Genomic DNA, 19,459 nt, shown 5'->3' on the forward strand with positions numbered 1-19,459 from the left:
CCATTGTAGAGGGTAATTAGAACACTGAGAACTATAGTAGATGTGACTGGCACCCCAACTATGTCCTCTCATCTTTATCATTTCCATGCACGCTGATCCACTTTGCCTCTATCCCTTGCATATTTTAGCAAGAGGATTGTTCTGAGCCACCAGTTCTAGTCTGATTACATACATGACAGAAGTAGCAGGAGATCATCATCCTTTGGAGAAACTCTAGCTAACTCGTGTGTGTAAAAGTCCAACAAACCAGGTCAGGACAGGTGTTGGAGAGGTTGTGGGAAAAAAGGAACTTTGCTTCACTGCTGGTGGGAATGCACACTGATACAGCCGCCTTGGAAGACTTGATGGACAGTCATCAAACAAAGAAAGGTGGAATTACCTGATGATCCAGCAATGCCACTCCTAGGCACTTATCCAGTAGACACCCAAACATGAATTGGAAGAGAGAGGCACCCCTATGTTCATAGCTGCTTTATTGACAACAGCCAAAGAGCAGAAGCAGCCTAAATGTCCATCATCAGATAACTGGCTAAAGAAGTTATGGGATATATATATATATATATATATATATATATATATATATATATATATATATATATTCCATGGAATGATTCCATATATTCCATATATATATATTCCATATATATATATATTCCATGGAATGATATTCTGCAATTAAAAAAAAGATCATATTGTGTCCTTTGGAACAAAATGGATGGAATGGAGGTGATGATGCTTAGAAAAATAAGTGAAGAGATGAAAGACAACTACCAGATGGTTTCACTCATATGTGGAATCTAGAGAGCTGATGTACACAAACTTGTCAAAAAAACAAATCCAAACAAAATAGAAACAAGCAAACTGTGAGACTTATAATCTACAGTGGCTATCTTTGTGAGCTGGGAGAGTGGGGATACAGAATTTTGGTGGTGGATATGGTGTGGAACTATAGATTGTAATCTTAAAATCTTTTAATAAACTACTAATAACAGATACAAAAAAATCTTTAAATCAATTATAGGTATAATGAGGCAACAAAACGGCAATATGCTACAATTACTTTTCTTAGACTTCACAAAACTGAGATAATTTGATTCCAGCATAGCTTTAATTTTACAGACTTCCTTAAAATATATCGAGGAGAATGTGTAATGGTCATTCCTATTCCATACTTACACAACTTTGCTCCTTTGAGAACGTTCTGCTTTGTTATTCTCTCTGGTCATAGCTACCTGTGGCAATGTTTAGTCTTCCATGTCATTTAATATAAAGTGTACCTTCTGCCCAACATTGATTGAGATGTAATTAGCATGCAATATCATACTAGCTAAAGTATACAATGTGCTGTTTTGGTGCAGGAATAATAAGTGCAGATAGTAAGATATCTGTCATGTCTTTCAAACTCACATCAATCACTTTGCTGTGGTTATGATGTGAACACTAAAGCTCTACTTGTATGTCAACTTTCAAATATACAAGAAGGCATTGGTAGCAGGGATCATCAGGCTATATAGCAGATTCCCAGAACTATGTATCCGATAAGCAATGAAAAATCTAGATCCTCTAGTCAATATCTCCCCATTTCTCTAGCCCTTTAGCCTCTGAGAACCATCAGTTTGCTCTGACCATAATAAAAGATATCATACATGGCGAGCCCCCCGCTAGCATCCTACCCGATAGTGGCAGGCTGAAAGATTTTTCCTGTAAGATCAGAAACTAGATAAATGATAACTACTCTTTCTGGTCAGCATAGTACTGGAAATCCTATCTAGAGTGGTTGGAAAAGAAAAGGAAGTAAAGGGCATTTAAACCAGAAAGGAAGAGATAAAATTTTCTGTTTTCTGATGACATGTTTCTCTGTAGAGGAAAATCCTAATGAGCCTGCAAAAAAAAATTGTTAGAAATAATAAATGAGGGCTAAATGGTGGCACACCTGGTTACATACACATATCACAGTGTGGAAGAAGGACCTGGGCTCAAGCTTCTGGTCCCTACCTGCATGAGGGAATCTTCATGAACAGCGAAACAGCGTTACAGGTGTCTCTAATCTTCATGAACAGCGAAACAGCGTTACAGGTGTCTCTAATCTTCATGAACAGCGAAACAGCGTTACAGGTGTCTGTCTCTCCTCCTTTTTCCTCAATTTCTCTCTTTAACCAAAAATAAATAAATAAATAAATACATGGGGGCAGGGGTAGTGCAGCAGGTTAAGTGCACATTGCTCAAAGCGCAATAATTCGGATGACATTTAAGGGTTCACCCCTCATATATATATATTTTTTTTAATTTTTTATTATATTTATTTATTGCATAGAGACAGCCAGAAATCAAGAGGGAAGGGGGAAGGGATAGAGAGGGAGAGAGACAGAGAGACACCTGCTGCAATGCTTCACCACTCGTGAAACTTTCCCCCTGCAGATGGGGACCGAGGACTCAAACCTGGGCTTTGCGCATTGTAACGTGTGCGCTCAACCAGGTGCACCACCACACAGCTCCACCACCCCTCATTTATTTAAAAATTTATTTATAAAAAGGAAACACTGGCAAAACCATTGGATAAGAGTGGTACAACTCCACACAGTTCCCACCACCAGAGCTCCGTATCCCATCCTCTACCCTTATAGCTTTCCTATTCTCTTTTAAAATTAAAAAAAATTATTGTTGTAGTTATTATTGTTGTTAGATAGGACAGAGATAAATGGAGAGAGGAGGGGAAGACAGGGTAGGGGGGAAAGACAGACACCTGCAGACTTGCTTCACCACTTGTGAGGCGACTCCCCTGTAGGTGGGGAGCCAGGGGCTTGAACCTGGTCCTTATGCTGGTCTTTGTGCTTTGCACCACATGCGTTTAACCTGCTGTGCTACTGCTAGACTCCCATCTTTCCTGTTCTTTATCCCTCTGGGAGTATGGACCCAGGTCATTGTGCGATGCAGAAGGTGGAAGGTTTGGCTTCTGTAATTGCTTCCCTGCTGAACATGGGTATTGACAGGTCGATCCATACTCCCAGTCTGCCTCTCTCTTTCCCTAGTGGGGCAGGGCTCTAGGGAATTGGAGCTCCAGGACACATTGGTGGGGTCATTTGTCCAGGGAAGTCTGGTGGCTGAAAAGAGAGTTAACATATAAAGCCAAACAAGTTGTTGACTAATTGTGAACCTAAAGGCTGAAGTAGTGCAGATGAAGAGTTGGGGGGCACTCTGTTTTGTAGATAGCTAGTAGGCATATTTTAGTTATATTGCAAAGGGTCTGTGTCTATACCAGTTTTTTTTTTTTTTCCCCGAGCCTGAAATCTGATATGCAGGTGGTTCCAAGTTATTGTCTGGGGAGATGATGTCATGGCTGGACAAAGGACCAGAAAGCTGGATCAGGGAAGAGAGTAGCCTCCAAATATGGGAAAGATGTATAAATATTATTGACTGTAAACCCCATTGATTTGGTCTGATCTGGGGCCCATATTCAGCTTAGGAGCCTATGTAACCTCTGCATCCCTGTAGATCAGAGCTTACATTCTGTGGTCATGAGTAGGAATGTTCCAAGCTGCCCCAATATCAGGACCCATCTTCCTCAGGTGTAGCATAGAGTATGTTGTCCACCTTCCCTTCAGAGGATGGAACATTCTCTACTGTTGTTGATCCAAGTTGAGGACAAGGTCCTGTGGGAGCCCACAAAGGGGTCTATTTTGTTGTTCCTGATAGAGATGACCAGTAACAATGGAGAGAGGGATTTATTTGAGGTCTAGGCCCATCATGTCTGTTTGGGAATCTCAGGACTCTCGAATAGGGCCCCAGCTGAAAGGGTAGCCTGATAGTGACTAAAAAGTCTCTTGCCCTTATTCAGCTTTGCAGTCTTTACCGTGATAAGGATAGCTTGGAAGTGAGTGAGGGAAGTAAAATAAGAAATAGGTGAGGAGGGTATCTAAGTCTAAGTAGACACTATTTCATTATGAACTTCATACTGACTCACTGCAGACTATTGTGTACTTTTGCTTTCAGGTATATATTTTGCCCTAATTTATGGATAGATGTGAACATATGCCCTATCTCATGGGATCTGGTCTATATCTAGGTTTTGGGAATTTGTTAGGAAGTGAACCTCCTGGAATGGAATTAGAGAATCCTATGAAAGAAAAGATCTCACTCAAGTAATGAGGCTAAATGGTTAACACTCCATGCCTGACGTCTCTGGACACAGTCTGAAGTGAAATGTGCTGAGGTGGCACTCCTTGTGTTGAGTAGGTTGGGATTGGCAGATGCAATATCATTTGGTATGAATTGAGAGAAGCATGCAGGAAAGTGAACCCCATCCTAGGGGTTCCAGGACGGGGGTAAATAGAGTCTCTATAGAGGAAGTGGGATTTTCCTGCTGTCTTAGGGTTTAAGAAGGCAATAAACAGCACAGTTTATAACTGTCAGAACCTGGGAGCAACCAGATGTTCAACATCAGATGAGTGGCTAAAAATATTATGGTATATATAGGAATATTACAAAGTTGTTAAAAATGACAGAGTTGGCTCCTTTGCATTCTCTTAGATGAAACTTGAGGACATCATTTTGAGTGAGATAAGCCAAAAAGAGAAGCACGAATATCAAATGATCTCACTTATTAGTGGGACTCAATAAAGTAGGGATGGGGAGGGAGAGCACACAGTGAAACATGGACTGTACATGGTATATTGCACCAAAGCAAAAGGCTGAGGAGGGATGGAAAGAGAGGAGAGGAAGAAAACTTTGGGAGCCTGGTACCTATTAAATTGTATGCATATGTCAATGACTGTACTGTAAAACATTAAACCTTCAATAAAAAAATAAAATGAAATAAATGAGCAAAGACAATAGAAAACAGAACAAGACTGTAAGAAGTATTTGCGGAGTTTACATATTCTTTTCTGTTTTGATTTGTTATAGTAAAGGTTTAATTTCTTTTGAATTGTTGAATTAAAATATAATTGCATATATTTTGCAATAAGTCCTTGACATTCAACTAGCCTCCCTTTTTAGCTGATAAAATAAAGCTGTAACATCTGCTTTTTGCTTCTTTGCCCTGTTTTGACACCTGTATAGAGTTCTCCAGACGTTTTTCCCACTATTTAAAACATCCTTTGTTGTTTTAGTTTCCACCTTTGCTCACCGGATCTGCTAATGATAGCAAGTTTGTTTACTTTATTCATCCATGCAGTAGCTGTCATTAAGCTCCTTGTCTTGGGTTCATTGTACTCTTAAGTAAATGGAGTTCAGTACTCACTGAGAATAAACAGCCTCTTAAGAAAACTTCTGCATTGTTTCTTGTCTTGCTTAGTGGATTCTAAGATTTCTACCATTTCCATGTGTCCAGAAATCAGACTCAGTTCATTTTCGTTTAATCAGACAAGTGATTTACTAAAAAAAAAAAGAGAGAGAGAAAAATGATTGGGGTGAACGAGAAAGATAGCATAATGGTTTATGGAAACAGATTTTCATGCCTGAAGTTCCAAACTCCCAGGTTCCAGTTCCCATGAGCACCATAAGCCAGAACAGTGCTCCAGTGAAAATAAAAAAAGATTTAAAAAAAATGAACAAAAAAAAATGACCTATAAAAATGACCTAAATTAAAAAATTTTTATTTTATAAAGTGTAGAGGAAGGGCTTGAGATAGTGACTAAGGAGAATAAAATGGATACCCTCTTTGATTCAGTTTAGCTATATTGTTTTCTTTATGTTATGACCTTTTTCTTTTCAAAACGATGGCATGTTGGATAGTCAGCTCCAGGCAGCAGATGTGCTGAGCCATTTGGACCAAGTCAGAAAGCCTCTCTCCTCTCCCTCATCAAGTCATCTCCTCTCAGCAGCGTAGCCTTTCCCATCACTCCATGCTGGAACTTGGCTTTGGCGTGCATAGTTCCATCATGATGTCGATAGTCTTGCAGCTCAGTTCTGGAGAAATCAGCCCAACCACAAACAGGACATTAAAAAAGAAACTATAATATTGAAAGAAACATTTTAGTGTAACATTTTGATCTTGGGGTGGGGGGAGCATGGAGCAATGGCTTTAGTAGCTGACTTCTGGGAGAAATTAAATTTCTAAGGATGTTTGCCCGTAATTATTGTCTCAGAATCACTTACATATTTCAGGCTAAAAAGCAAAGAAATTGTCGCTGTCACATCATCTTTTGCAGGACCTTATTTATTTTAATACTAGCTTTTTATTTGTTTAGAAGGTAGCCTTGGTTTAGAACCCTTTAGGTGCTTTACGATAGCAATTTCTTACTTCCTCAGAACCCTACTACCACTCCTACCAAAGCACGAATAACCCTCCACCAAAGTCCTTTGGAATATCTTTCCCTTTACAATGTACCCCTATCACCTTTGTTAAACTCAGTTCTACAGTTTGAGTCCCTAGCTTCAATTGTCCTTCACTTTTTTTTTACTTACTTTATAAATTTTCTTCTATTATTATTATAGTTTAATAATGATTGACAAGACCGTAGGACACGACAGGTGCAATTCCACACAATTCCGACCACCAGATCAGTATGGAGTGCAGAAAGCAGGAGTTTTCTAGCTTCTGTTGTTTTTCTACTGGACATGGATGTTGGCAGGTGCATCCATACTCTCAGCCTGTCTCTCTCTTTCCCTAGAGGGGCGGGGCTTTGGGGAAGTGGAGCTCCAGGACACATTAGTGGGGTTGTCTGCCTGGGGAGGTCGTCTGCCTGGGGAGGTCAGGGTGGTGTCATGGTAGCATCTGCAACTTGGTGGCTCTTATTTTTTGAGCCCCCTCCTATGGGTAATATGGCCTCCAGGACCTGTGGATTTGTAGTGTAGGCACCAATCCCCAGCAATAAGCCTGGAGGCAAAAAAAAAAAAAAGTTTTACTAAGAGCTCTTCAAGATTCCTAAATTGGGGTTGGGAGCAGAGTCTATCTTATTCTTTAGTTTGGGAATATTCTCAACTAGGATATTTTTCAAAGATAATTATTTTTTTAAAGAAATGTCATAGCAAAGACATTGTTAAAAATATTGTTGATTTATTTATTGGATATAAACAGAGAAATCAAGAGGAAAGGAAGATAGAGAGAGAGATTGACAACGGTATCACTGCTTTACTGCTTGTGAAATGTCTCCCCTGTAGATGGGGTCTGGGGGCTTAATCTGGATCCTTATACACTGTGATGTGTGTTCAGCCAGGTATACCACTATCTAGCCCCCTACACCCCACCCCACACACATTTTTTGTAAACTTCCTTGGTCCTCCTTTGTCACCCTGTTTTTTTTTATTTATTTATTTATTTATTTATTTATTTATTTATATTTAATGAGAGGTACAAAGGGGAGGGATGAAAGAAAGAAGGAAAGAAATAAAGAGAAGAAAAGAAAGAAAGAAAGGAAGAAAGGAAGAAAGAAAGAAAAGTAGATGTAAATAGACATACAAGCAGATTAGAACACTGCTCAGCTCTGGCTTATAGTGGTCCTGGGGATTGAACCTTAGACTTCAGAACCTCAAGCAGGAAAGTCTTTTGCATAACCATTATGCTATCTCCCCTACTGCAAATAAGTATGAATTCTTTCCCTTTCTCTCTCTTTGCTGTATATGTTGTTCTTAATATTGTCCCACATCTCTAATGATCTTTATTTGTTTTAGAGATGTTCTCTTTTTGCTTTTTCTTTTTTTGGCGGGGGTCAGGGGGAGGTGACCTAGTCTATTCTGTTGATATCTCGCTGCTTCAACCTTTGGTATCTGTAATATTGCAGGTACTGTACCTATATTTTTTTCTACAATTTCTCTGAATATGTTGAACTTCTCCATACATATTACCAGTCCAATGAGCATCTTTAAGACCATAGCTCTGAAGTCTCATCAAAAGGTCTATGTAGCTCTGTGTCATTTGAAGTTCTCTTCAAATTTCTATCTTTGTCCATCATTATAGGTGTTTTCTCCTGCCTTCTCATTATGTTTGACTCTCTGTGAAGATCAGAACCAGCAGGGTATGTTGGGGCAGATCTGGGCAGTTACAAAGGATTTGTAGTCAGAGGTGCGTGGCTAAGACTGCATCATCACCAAGGGTCTGGCAAAGTAGAAGTTTCAAGATGCAGGTGTATCGCAAACTTGTGAATGTTCCCTATTAGTCTGCACCTACAACGAGCTTCTCTGACTCTACCCCTAGGGTCCTGCTGGCTATAGGAATTGGAGTCTACAATGCTGCTTTCAATACCCTGCAATTGCCATGAGATTTATAGCTTTTTGTTTCTATTTTCTTTCAACTCTATTCACTTTGGGAAAGTTGTAGAGACAGTCACACACACACACACACACACACACACACACACACACACACACACACACACACACAAAATCATGTTGGCACAGTGCGCAGCAGTTGGGGAGGTAGAAAGACCCAAAGGCAGCAATGATGGGGTCGTAGTAGAAGACAGGTGTGTAGGTGCTGGTGGCAGTTACCAGGGTTCTACCCAGGCTGGCTGGATGGCTTCAATAAAGGATGATGGGTAGCAGCAGGAATGAGGGGGTTGAGGCTGAGGCAGAATGGAGGGTTGGCAATACTGAACCTAGCCCTGGATGATGGCAGCTGAGGAAGGAAGTTGGCCCAGATCTTTATTTTTGCTCTGAAAATCTCTCTGTCCTTGCAACTAATATTCTGGTGGCTTTGTTGTTTGTTAGTTTAACTTATCTGAGCTCCATGCTTATTTCTTTATTTTTTAAAAAAATATTTCTATTTACTTGTCATTGGATATATAGAGAGAGAAATTGAGAGGGGAGAGTGAAATAGAGAAAGGGAAAGAGACAGAGAGACACCTGCATCCCTGTTACACCACTTATGAAGCTTTCCCTCTGCAGGTGGGGTCCAGGGACTTGAACCTGGGTTCTTGCGCACTGTAGTGTGTGCACTTAACCAGATGTGTCCTCGCCTGGCCCCTCCAAGTCTGTTTCTCTGATGGTTTGTTAGTGTCTGTTGTTATTTTGTTACAGTGATGGCAGTGAAGGAAAACAAGCCCCCTAGTCCACTGCCACCTGGGGCAGAGTCTCCTCTCATTGTTTTCTAAGAATGCAGCAAAGGCCTTCTATTTCTTCTATATTTCCTAAAAACTAAAAAAGGATTTAGAGGCCAAGTGGTGGCACACCTTGTTAAGCACTCACATTAAAGTGCACAAGGACCCAGGTTCAAGCCTCTGGACCCCACCTGAAGAGGGAAGGCTTCACAAGTGGTGAAGCAGGGCTGCAGGTCTCCCTCCCTCTCTCTGTCTCTCTCTTTCCTCTCAATTTTTCTCTATCCAGTAATAAATAACTAAATATATATTTTTTAAAAAAACTAAAAAAAAAGGATATCATGTTTACCTATCCTTAACCAGTAAAGTTAAAAATAATTTTGTTCAGGCTGAGCATGGATCGACCTGCCGATGCCCATGTCCAGCAGAGAAGCAATTATAGAAGCCAGACCTTCCACCTTCTGTGCCCCATAATGACCCTGGGCCCATACTCACAGAGGGACAAAGAATAGGAAAGCTTCCGATGGAGGGAATAGGATATGGAACTATAGTGGTGGAAATTGTATCCCTCTTATTTAATGGATTTGTCAATCATTTTTCAATTAATAAAAATAGTTATATATATATATAGTTTTATATATATATAAACTATATATATAGTTTATAAATATATATATACTTATATATATTTAGAGAGAGAGAGAGTGGGGGAAGAGAGAGAGAGAGAGGGGGGAAAAAAAACCACCATACCACCAAAGCTTCCTTAGTCCCGTGAGTGCTGGGCTGGGCTTGAACTTGGGTTGTGTAAAACCTTTCTTTGTTCAGAGTCTATCATTTTTTAGGCTTTTGGAATTTATTAAGGTGCATTTTTAATCTATTCCATTCTTTCATACTCCATAAAGGACACTCGCATAAGTATGCTTATGGTCAGCCTGGGACTTGAAATATGAGCCCTTCACTGAGTGTGGGTGGCTCTGGAACCTTGTCAACTCTAGTATAGCAACAGACAATACCACGAGCACTTCACCTGATCAGTAGAGAAGACTGTCATATGATCTTAAAGGACCTCAGGAGGAGGCTCAGATCAAGATACTGATTCCCTGCAGACCTAACTGCTACCTACACTCTTCTTCTCCAAGTCCTTGGCTGACTGCCTCTATACTCAGCCAAGTTCCTAAAGACAAGATCAGGGTAATGAAGCAAGGTTTTTGGGTTCCAGCTCCATGTAGACACCAGCACTAAGAATGACCATCTTTCCTTACCTATACCTTGGGGCTTGATGATTGTTACATATGCAATGTCCCCAATACAAAGAAGGATGTAAAATATGCTATTTTAATTGACTAATTCCTACTTGAATGTAATGGGTAAATATAATTTTAGTTATATCTACTAACATGTGTTGTTGAAGCAAGTACAATGTAACTTTAGTTGTAAAAGTTATGAACTGTCATTTTTCCCATTCAAAAATTTCCTATTTTTTTCACCAGAAATGAGAAAAAAAAAAAAAAAAAAAGACAGAAAAGAAAGAATGAGAATTGATGCTTTTGCTTTCTCTCTTAAGGAAGAAAAAGAAATGGCAATATCCTAAATGACAATTACATAGATACGATAAAGCTGTGAACTCTATTTTTAGTGTATTTAGTATACTTTTCTTTTTATCCCTTCTAAATTATAGGTAGCTAGAGGGGAAAGTCTGACTTAGAGAAAGAAAGTAGATATTCAGGAGTGTCATTTCATTTTAGTTAGTTGACAGACTGAATAAGTCTTTACTTTTCTAAATCGTAATGCTACAAGCCAAGTAAAGTATGCAGTCAGAGGCTTTTCAACACTGCCCAAGTTCTGACTAATTAAGTCTGTCTGACAAGGTATTCTTGCCTAGTAGATCTACTGTGTCAAGTGTTGCAATGGCTATGAACATTATAAGGAACTATTAACATGGCAGAGATAAAACAAACACATTTGCTGGCCTGGCAACTTAGCTCATTTGAGAGGGTGCTTGCTTGTCTGTGGACTTGATCCAGGTTCGAGTCCAGACTCCACTCCTCACTGCATTGTAGGAAACCTCAATAATATAGTTTCCTTTCCCTTCTCCCTTTGCCTGTCTCTTTCTCTCTGTCAGAAAAAATTGGTCTAGAACAGTGAAGTCTGACAAAAAACAAACAAACAAAAAACATATAAGACACACTTGGCAAGATAATGGAAAACATTTTAGGATATAAGAAGTATCTGCTTCATAATTTCCCATCATTTCTCAACATGTACACATGACATTACATATAGTGAGCACGAGCTATTAATATTTCTTTGAAAATGAGTATTTATCTGCTATTAGCAACTACTTTCTGCTTTACATTTCCTTTGTAGAAACATGTAACTGTATTACAAGGGAAAGCAGTGTAATGCAAAAATGAGAAGCTTTACAGATCAGCAAATTTACCAGTTACAGTGCCATGAGCAAGACACAGTAGAATTCATCTGGGTAGGGGCCAGGCGGTGCTGCACCTGGTGAAGCACACACATTACATTGTGCAATGACTAGGGTTCAAGCCCCTGGTTCCTACCTGCAGGGGAAAATCTTCACAAATAGTGAAGCAGGGCTGTAGGTGTCTGTCTCTTTCCTTATGTCTATCTCTCCCTTTCCTCTCAATTTCTCTTTGTCTCTATCCAATATATATATACATACATATATATATAAATATATTTTTGAAAGAGTCTATAAAAAATTCAACTGGGCTTATTTACATTTGAGGATAAAAACAATACATAACTGGAAATATTTCAAAGAAAAGCCTAGCCCAATATCTGGAATGTAATTTTCAAAAGTCATTTACATTATCTTCCTCCAGAATGAATAAAGTCACTTTTATTATAAAATTATTATAATAAGTGTTGTTAACACTGTTGGACCAGAAGTCAGCAATTTTAGAAAGAGTTCCTTTATTAGTGTGATTTTAGGAAAATCACTTTCCGAAGACTTTGGGGCCTTAATTTGCTTATCTGTTAAATGTGAGGGTTGAAATTCAATTCTACTCTATGATTCTGTTATTCTAAGTATCTAATGGGCTACAATTTCAGCATTTGTTATGGTAGAACATTAAGTTTACTAACACTACATAAATCACTGTAAAGGCAGATTGATTTTAATTATATAATCAATTGTTATTTTATTCACTGCGGTGAACCCATATATACGAAGAGAAATAGAAGATTCATATGTTCAACAGTCTGACCAACCCACTTTTACTGCATAAAGTCTGTCATTGTGTAGAATGCAAACGATTTGTGAATGGAATTCAGAGTTAAAAGTGTCTGGACTATAGCAAGTCTTAAAGTCTGAGCTAATTCTAAGAAATTGGACTTTTTTCCCCCCACCTGCAGGGGAGTCGCTTCACAGGTGGTGAAGTAGGTCTACAGGTGTCTATCTTTCTCTCCTCCCTCTCCATCTTCCCCTCCTCTCTCCATTTCTTTCTGTCCTATTTAACATGGACAATATCATCATCAACAACAATAACAACAACAATGAAAAAAGGGCAATGAAAGGGAAAATAAATATATATAAAAGAAAATAAAAAAAGAAATTAGACTCTTTTTTTCTTTAACCATTATCATTCTGAGGGACTGTATTTGACAGACTTTCCTCAGCAGATATTTCAGAAAGGAGACTAGACACTGCCACATCTGTGAAGTGAGCTTGTCAGCTGACTGTACCGTACCCCCAGTGCTAAACTGATGTGTACCTTGAGCTTACTTTGTTCTCATTGTGTCAACTCATACTTGACTCCAAAGAAAAGGAAAAACACAAAGTCCTCCTTTCTATAGGGTAGCAATCCTTTGTGTCAACTGGTTGACCCTTTGCTCTGTAAGGCCCTGTTGGAAATCTTTTGTCACACAATGTTGGGGACTTTTCCATGTGTTCATGTTGTTTACATTGTTGGGTGGGTCTGGCTGGAAATAATAAAATATATCTATATATCTGTATCTAGATAGAAAGATTATTTCCCCATTTCCTGACCATAAGGAGGATGATTGATAATATCCAGGGGGTCTGTTATTCAGAAAACTTACTGAATATCCTACAAGGAGGGATGCTTTGAAAGGATGAGGTAAAGAAAGCACGAAGAAAGCAGAACATATACTCAAGTAGGTATATATATTCAAGCAGAAGAATAGGATTTACTTGAATCCTACAAGGGATTTGCTGGAGGGAGGGGGGATTTCCTGTCCAGTCCTTTTATTAGCAGGGTCTTAATAGGTTGTGCAATGACTCTGGGCTCACCATTGGCCATTTTCCAGGGAAGGCGAGTGGCGAATTCTTAGACTTTCTCTCAAGATTTCTGAAGGATCTCTCTCTCTCTTTTTGTCTTCCAGGTTGACAGGATCTGTGAGCCTGACATTTCCCTCAGATGGGACAGGCAGGCTCTGTGGCTGAGTAAACACGCTGTAACCAAGTTCTTTGCTGATTTTACAGAGTTGCATTAGCTCCCCAAGGGGGGGGGGGACTGATGGTACTCAATTGTCTAGTGCTGGCCTGCCCGACAAAAGCTCTGGGGCTCCTTTTCCCTAAACCCAGGGAAACTGCAGGGGTTGGGGGGAGGGGGAGGAAGGCAGGGAGGTGGGGGGCGTGGAGAAGAGGTGGGGAGGGCTAGGGTGTCAATGTGCAGGGAGTGATGTTACTTAGTGGCTGAATGGGGAGCGCTGCTGTCCCCAAGCCGATTGGTACTTCTTCTCAGGAAGAATCGCTGAGAGGTGGGAGTGCCCGGGGAGGGAGGCAGGCGGTCCCTGCAGCTGGCGCCGGGAGGGAGCTGCCTTTCCGCCCCTTTGCCTGTTTCCAAGTCTGGGCTCTTAGGAGTGGCTCAAACTGCCGAGCGCTTCTGGAGCCTGTGAATGAACCCTCCTCCTTCTCCTTCCTCCTCCTTCTCCTCCTCCTCCTCCTCCTCCTCGCCTCCTCCTCGGTGCTGACGGTACAGTGATATAATGATGATGGGTGTCACAACCCGTATTTGAACTTGCAGACGAGCTACCCCCAGCCTTTCGAGGGGGAAGAACTCCAGCAAGGAGGGCGCACCAGCCCGTGAACATTAGGTGCTGTGGACAGGCGCTGGGACCGGGATCAGCGACCAGCCCCGCATCCTGCCACCTTCTCCAGCAGCGTCCCGCACTCTCGGCTTCTCTCCCCCGCCCCTCCTCCCCAGGCCACCACGCTTCCTATGTGACCCGCCCTGGCCAACGCCGAGCCCATTCGCGCAGCGCTGCGGTGAAAAAAATTCTCCCTTAAACAGCAATAAGCCGCCTTTCAAGGTAATCCCGTTTCTTTTGTTCACCCTTAAAACAAACTTATTAGGGGAAGAAAAAACAAAACAAAACAAAACGAACTCAGGTAGAAGATGTGCATTACAATTGCTAGAAGGTCTTAACTAAGGAGGAAGGCTAGTTATAAGAAGAGAGAGAGAGAGAGAGAGAGAGAGAGAAATATGTATGCACTGGCGAGGGGGGGTAAAATGCAGGTAACTTTGGAGAAATACAGAGACCGTGGTGATGAAAAAGATGCAGACAAAAGAAACCGGGAGTGGGGCGAGGATAGAAGTACAAACGGAATTGATGTGGGGGGGGGGGTGGATTGTAGAGAATCTCTAAAAGAAAGAAAAGTACTGGCGTCTTGAGCTTGTTGAGGAGGGACGGACCCCTGGCATCTTGATATTATTATTATTGTTGTTGCTGCTATTGTAGTTAACCTGCTGGAGGCAAAAGTTTGAATGGGGACTCTGGAGACTTGCTCACATGCCCGTCCCAGAAGACGCCTAGGTGCCGGCCACCTGGTTCCCGGCCCCTGGTGTGTGGTCAGCGCTGGGCGTTCCTGGAAAGCTGCTTTCGACAGCTCCAGGATTGGGTGACCCAGCGTCCCTGCAGCTCGGGACCTGCGCTCAGTGGGGACAGGACCCCACTCAGTCCGCATGCAGTGTGGGAAGAAGAACAGCTGGGTCTGGGAGCAGGGTGCCCAGTCTCTAGGGTACCGGCTCTTTTGTCCTGGATGCGCTGCGCACGAGCAGGTCCCCACCGAGCCAGGGATGGGGGTGGGGCTGAGCAGCGCCCCGGAGGTCTGGGAGGCTCCTGGGCGGGAAAAGCTTGTCCTGAACCTCGCAGGGATGGACAAGAACCTTTCCTTCCTCTGAAGGGTGAGATGCAGGTTTTTTTTCTCCCCCTTTCATTGCTCGGGTCTCACGGAGCAAAACAGAGCTCAGAGCACCCGGCAGACAAAAGGTCGTGCAGGAACCCGAATCTGGGGTCTCTTAGGACCAGACCTGTCGCCCCGGCTTCAGCAGCCCGGTTCCTTCCATCTCTCCACCCCACTCCCATCTCTCGGCCCTAGTTGAGCAACTTTACTGGCGGTTGGAGAGGCTGCGGGGAGAGGTTGCGCGGGAACCCCGGGGGACACCCTCGGCTGGAGAGTCTCTCCCACCCCCATACACACACCCCGCCTTGCGGGGGCGGGGGCGCTGGGACAGAGAGACATCCCTGGGGCGTGTGGCCTGGTGGTGGAGGGCGGCATCTGGGTTGTCCTAGCTCGCTCTCCGTGTCACTGGGCGTGGAGAGGTCAGTGTGTGAGGCAGCGGACTTGAAGATAAGTCATTGCACCAACTGTTTCCTCTGGGGTCCAGCTGCGCCCCGGACACGTCCCGCAAGTCCCCGGGTGTTGCTGCTGCTGGAACCCTCCCGCCGCGCACCCAGGCAGAAAGACGTCCCACGTTCCTCAGCTTTGTCTCCCTCTCCTTTCCATATTCTCTGCCTCCCTTCCCCTCTTCCCAGACTGCTCCATCTCTCTCCTGCGACGTCCCCTCCCCCACGGCTGACAAATGAATGACTGACTAGTGTGAAATCCTTGCCGCCCCAGTGCGCCGAGACGGGCGGGGAGGGAGGAGGGGTGTGTTTGGGGGAGGGGGTAGTTGGGTGGGAGGCGGTGCTCTCCTCTGGATCCGCCACCCCCCCTCCACCCCCCAACCCCTCAATTGCAATCTTCGGGATTACAGAAAAACCGATGTCTAGGAATAAGGAGTTTTGTGGAGAATGTGGGCGCCCTCTGATGGAGAAATAACAGCACAACCGAATCAAATGACTCTTGGAACAAGAGAAGCTGCTTCCACTGGGATCCCAAAGTCAGTTTTCTATGCAGAATCTGTGGAGTATATAAGGGGTTAATAAAGCTTTTTTTTTTGGGGGGGTGGGTTGGGGTGGGGAGAGAAGTGCAGATCTGCCTTGTTCTAGGCTTAGTGATGTGGGTGGGCAAACACTTAGGGCTAGGATCGAATCCAGCCTTGATGAGAGCTCGCTGCTCTACTGTGGATATTGTTTTAAAAGATAACAGGGAACGCCTGCCTTTTGCAAAAATTTTACTGAACCCCCAGTGACCACTTGAAATCAATGCTAGAGCTCCTCCCCAGAGCACTGCAGAAAGGACTCCCAGTTGAAAACGTGTTCAGAGCAACCGCGTTTTCTCCTTCTTAATCTCAAATGTAAACCCCTCCCCTTCTCCCTCGACTTCAAGACGCACGTCTAACGTGGACATTTAGGAGAAGGTGGGCGCCCGGAGGATAAAGAAGGGAAAGATTTATGGGAACATGGGACTTGGAGGATAAAAGTACAGAGAGATGGGATAAATGTAAACAGCCCGGAGGAGACAGCCCAAGGAAGTTCATTTCAAAGTTTGGAGTGAATTAAAGTGTCTATTAGGGGAAAAGGAAAAAAAAAAAACCCAAACACTGCAGAAGCGCCTTGGCCAGATGCAAGGATGTGGTGGGGACTAGTCAGCCACCTGGAGGGTGCAGGGTATGTCCTCTACCCACTCGGTATGCCGGAGTGAGGGGTTGTGGATGGGGTTCAGCAGCGGCCGCCACGTGGGCTGCGCCCCCAGCTCCAGCCAGAGACTGGCGTGACTTGCTGGGCTCCAGGACAGCTGTGCGCAGCGCCCAGGTCCGCCCCGCCCACACCCGCCTGGCTCCTCGGAGCCCCGCCCACAGCCCGATGGGGGCGGAGCCTCTCCTGGAACCCAAATGAAGGCGGGCAGGTGTGTGTGTGGTGTGTGTGTGTGTGTGTGTGTGTGTGTGTGTGTGTGTGTGTGTGTGTGTGTGTGTGTGTGTGTGTGTGTGTGTGTGTGTGTGTGTGTGTGTGTGTGTGTGTGTGTGTGTGTGTGTGTGTGTGTGTGTGTGTGTGTGTGTGTTTCTATCCAGAAAGCACTAGACACTTATTAAGGGGGCTATTTAAGATTTATTTGTTGTTGATGTTGTTGCTTCTTGGGATTGTAGGCGCAGAGTAGGGGCTTTGCCTAGTAGAGGAGAGGAAAAGTAAAGATTGACTCCCGTTTTCTTCATCATCATCATCATCATCATCTTCTTCTTCTTCTCCTCCCCTCCTCCTTCTTTTCCTCCTCCTTTTTCTTCCCCTTCTTCTCCCTCTCCTCCCTCCTCTTCCTTCTTTTTTCTCTTTATTTTTTAAAAATATTTATTTATTTTCCCTTTTGTTGCCCTTGTTGGTTTTCATTGTTGTTGTGGTTATTGTTGTTGATGTCGTCGTTGTTGGATAGGACAGAGAAAATGGAGAGAGATGGGGAAGACAGAGAAGGGGAAAGAAAGACAGACACCTGTAGACCTGCTTCACCGCCTGTGAAGCGACTCCCCTGCAGGTGGGGAGCTGGGGCTCGAACCTGGATCCTTATGCAGGTCCTTGTGCTTTGTGCCACCTGCGCTTAACCTTCTGCGCTACCACCCGACTCCCCTCCTCTTCCTTCTTTTCCACCACCTCCTCTTCTTTCTCCTCTTCTCCTTCTCCTCTTCCTCTTCTTCTTCCTCTTCTCTTCTTTCTCCTCTTCCTCCACCTCTTCCTCTTCTCTTCTTTCTCCTCCTCTCCTCTTCCTCCTCCACCTCTTCTTTCTCCTCTTCCTCTTTCTCTTTCTCCATCTCTTCCTCCCCTTCCTCCTCCCTCTCTTCTTCCACCGTCTCTTTTTCTTCCTCCTCTTCTTCCACCTCCTCTTTTTCCTCCCCCTTTTCTCCTCTTTCTTCTCCCCCTCCTTCTCCCCCCTCCTCGCCCCCTTCTCCTCCCTCTCTACCTCCTCTTCCTTTTCTTTGTCTCCTCCTCCTCTTCCTCTTTCTCCTCCTCCCTTCTCCTCCTCTTCCTCTTCTTTCTTCAACAGAAAGAAGAGACAGAAGTTTATTCTTTAGTTAATTACAGGACAATCAAGTTCCAGATTGCCCTAAAGAATTTGTCTAGGGAAGCAAAAGGCTGCCATTAAGCAGGACTGATAGAATTCTCTGAGTGCAAATATTAAGCTACTGTAGCTGGAACTACTGAGAGTTCAGGAGTCTTCACACAGTGGAGTCCACAGCGGGAACTCAACACTTAAGTATGAAATAACTGAGCAAATAAAGTTAGAGGACCCAAGCAGACTGGACTCCACACTTGGAGCTGCGTTTTTAAATTCTCTCACTTGCTCACTTTACTACTAATCTCATCAACCTCAACTTCTGTTATCTAATCATTTCACTTTCCCTTTCTCTATGACCCTTTTGAACTAGGGTTAAATTATTTTAAGTGTTGGCTGGGAGTTGTGTCAAGCCCATCATGAAAATATTAGTTATTCTAAAACAGAATGTAGTAAGTTTAATATGAAAACAGGAAGACACCAATGGGGGTTGCTACTGCTTCTCTGAGATAGTATCAGTTCTCTGTGTGTGGAAAATACCACTTGGCAAGAGTATACCAGTCAGAAGACCTTTGAGAAATATATCTAGTGCTGAGCTCCAAGTAAAGAAAGGGATATTTAACAATTGTATATACTTGCCCCAGCCAGTGCTACAAGGTGTTTCAATGGATTTCAAAGTGATTAGACAATTACTTCCTCCAAAAGGAAGGTCTATGGTCCTTCATATTTTATTGGGTGGTGAGAAGAAGGATGACATTCACTTAAGATTTATGGAAGAGTTCAGTTTTTTCTCAACCGATAAAAAAAGCCATTCCTAAATTACATTTCCTTTTTAAAAAATATTATTTATTAATTATTGAATAGAGACAGAGAGAAATTGGAGATAGAGATAGTGAGGGAGAGAGATAGAGAGACACTTGCATCTCTGTTTCACTGCTCAGGAAGCGTCCCCTCTGCAGGTGAGGACCAGGGGCTTGAACCTGGGTGTTTGCACACTGTAATGTGAGTGCTTAACAAGGCGTGCCACCACCTGGCTCCTCTAAATTACATTTTCTGTTTTCAGAAATAAAGTTTGTAAAGAACGTATGTTTGCAGCTGTAGTGTCTTTTCTTTGCCTGGGTTTATAACCAGGGAGGAAATGCCTGTGATATATTCCATGATACCTTTTATCTGCACACTTGTGAGCTCTGTTTGAAAAGGATCTAAAAAGCTAACTCAATGGTGAATATGATTAACGTTAAGGATATAATCATTGTTCGATTTTCCTCATGTTATTATGTTTAAGTACTTTGTG

General features: G+C 42.9%; 1 protein-coding gene across 5 annotated transcripts in view; it reads left to right on the top strand.

Annotated features, from left to right (window-relative positions):
• The first annotated feature begins 13,637 nt into the window (after window positions 1-13,637).
• The window catches only part of VCAN (versican), a 126,381-nt gene continuing 120,559 nt past the window's right edge, over window positions 13,638-19,459 (top strand). Inside the window, exon 1 of one of the 5 annotated variants that reach the window (XM_060201132.1) lies at window positions 13,638-14,273. The gene's annotated coding sequence lies outside the window, so the exon portion shown is untranslated. The remainder of the gene's footprint in view (window positions 14,274-19,459) is intronic. The other 4 variants (XM_007518821.3, XM_060201134.1, XM_060201133.1 and 1 more) reach the window with 4 other exon arrangements.

Source organism: Erinaceus europaeus, chromosome 11 (assembly GCF_950295315.1).
Source record: "Erinaceus europaeus chromosome 11, mEriEur2.1, whole genome shotgun sequence".
Taxonomy (NCBI): Eukaryota; Metazoa; Chordata; class Mammalia; order Eulipotyphla; family Erinaceidae; genus Erinaceus; species Erinaceus europaeus.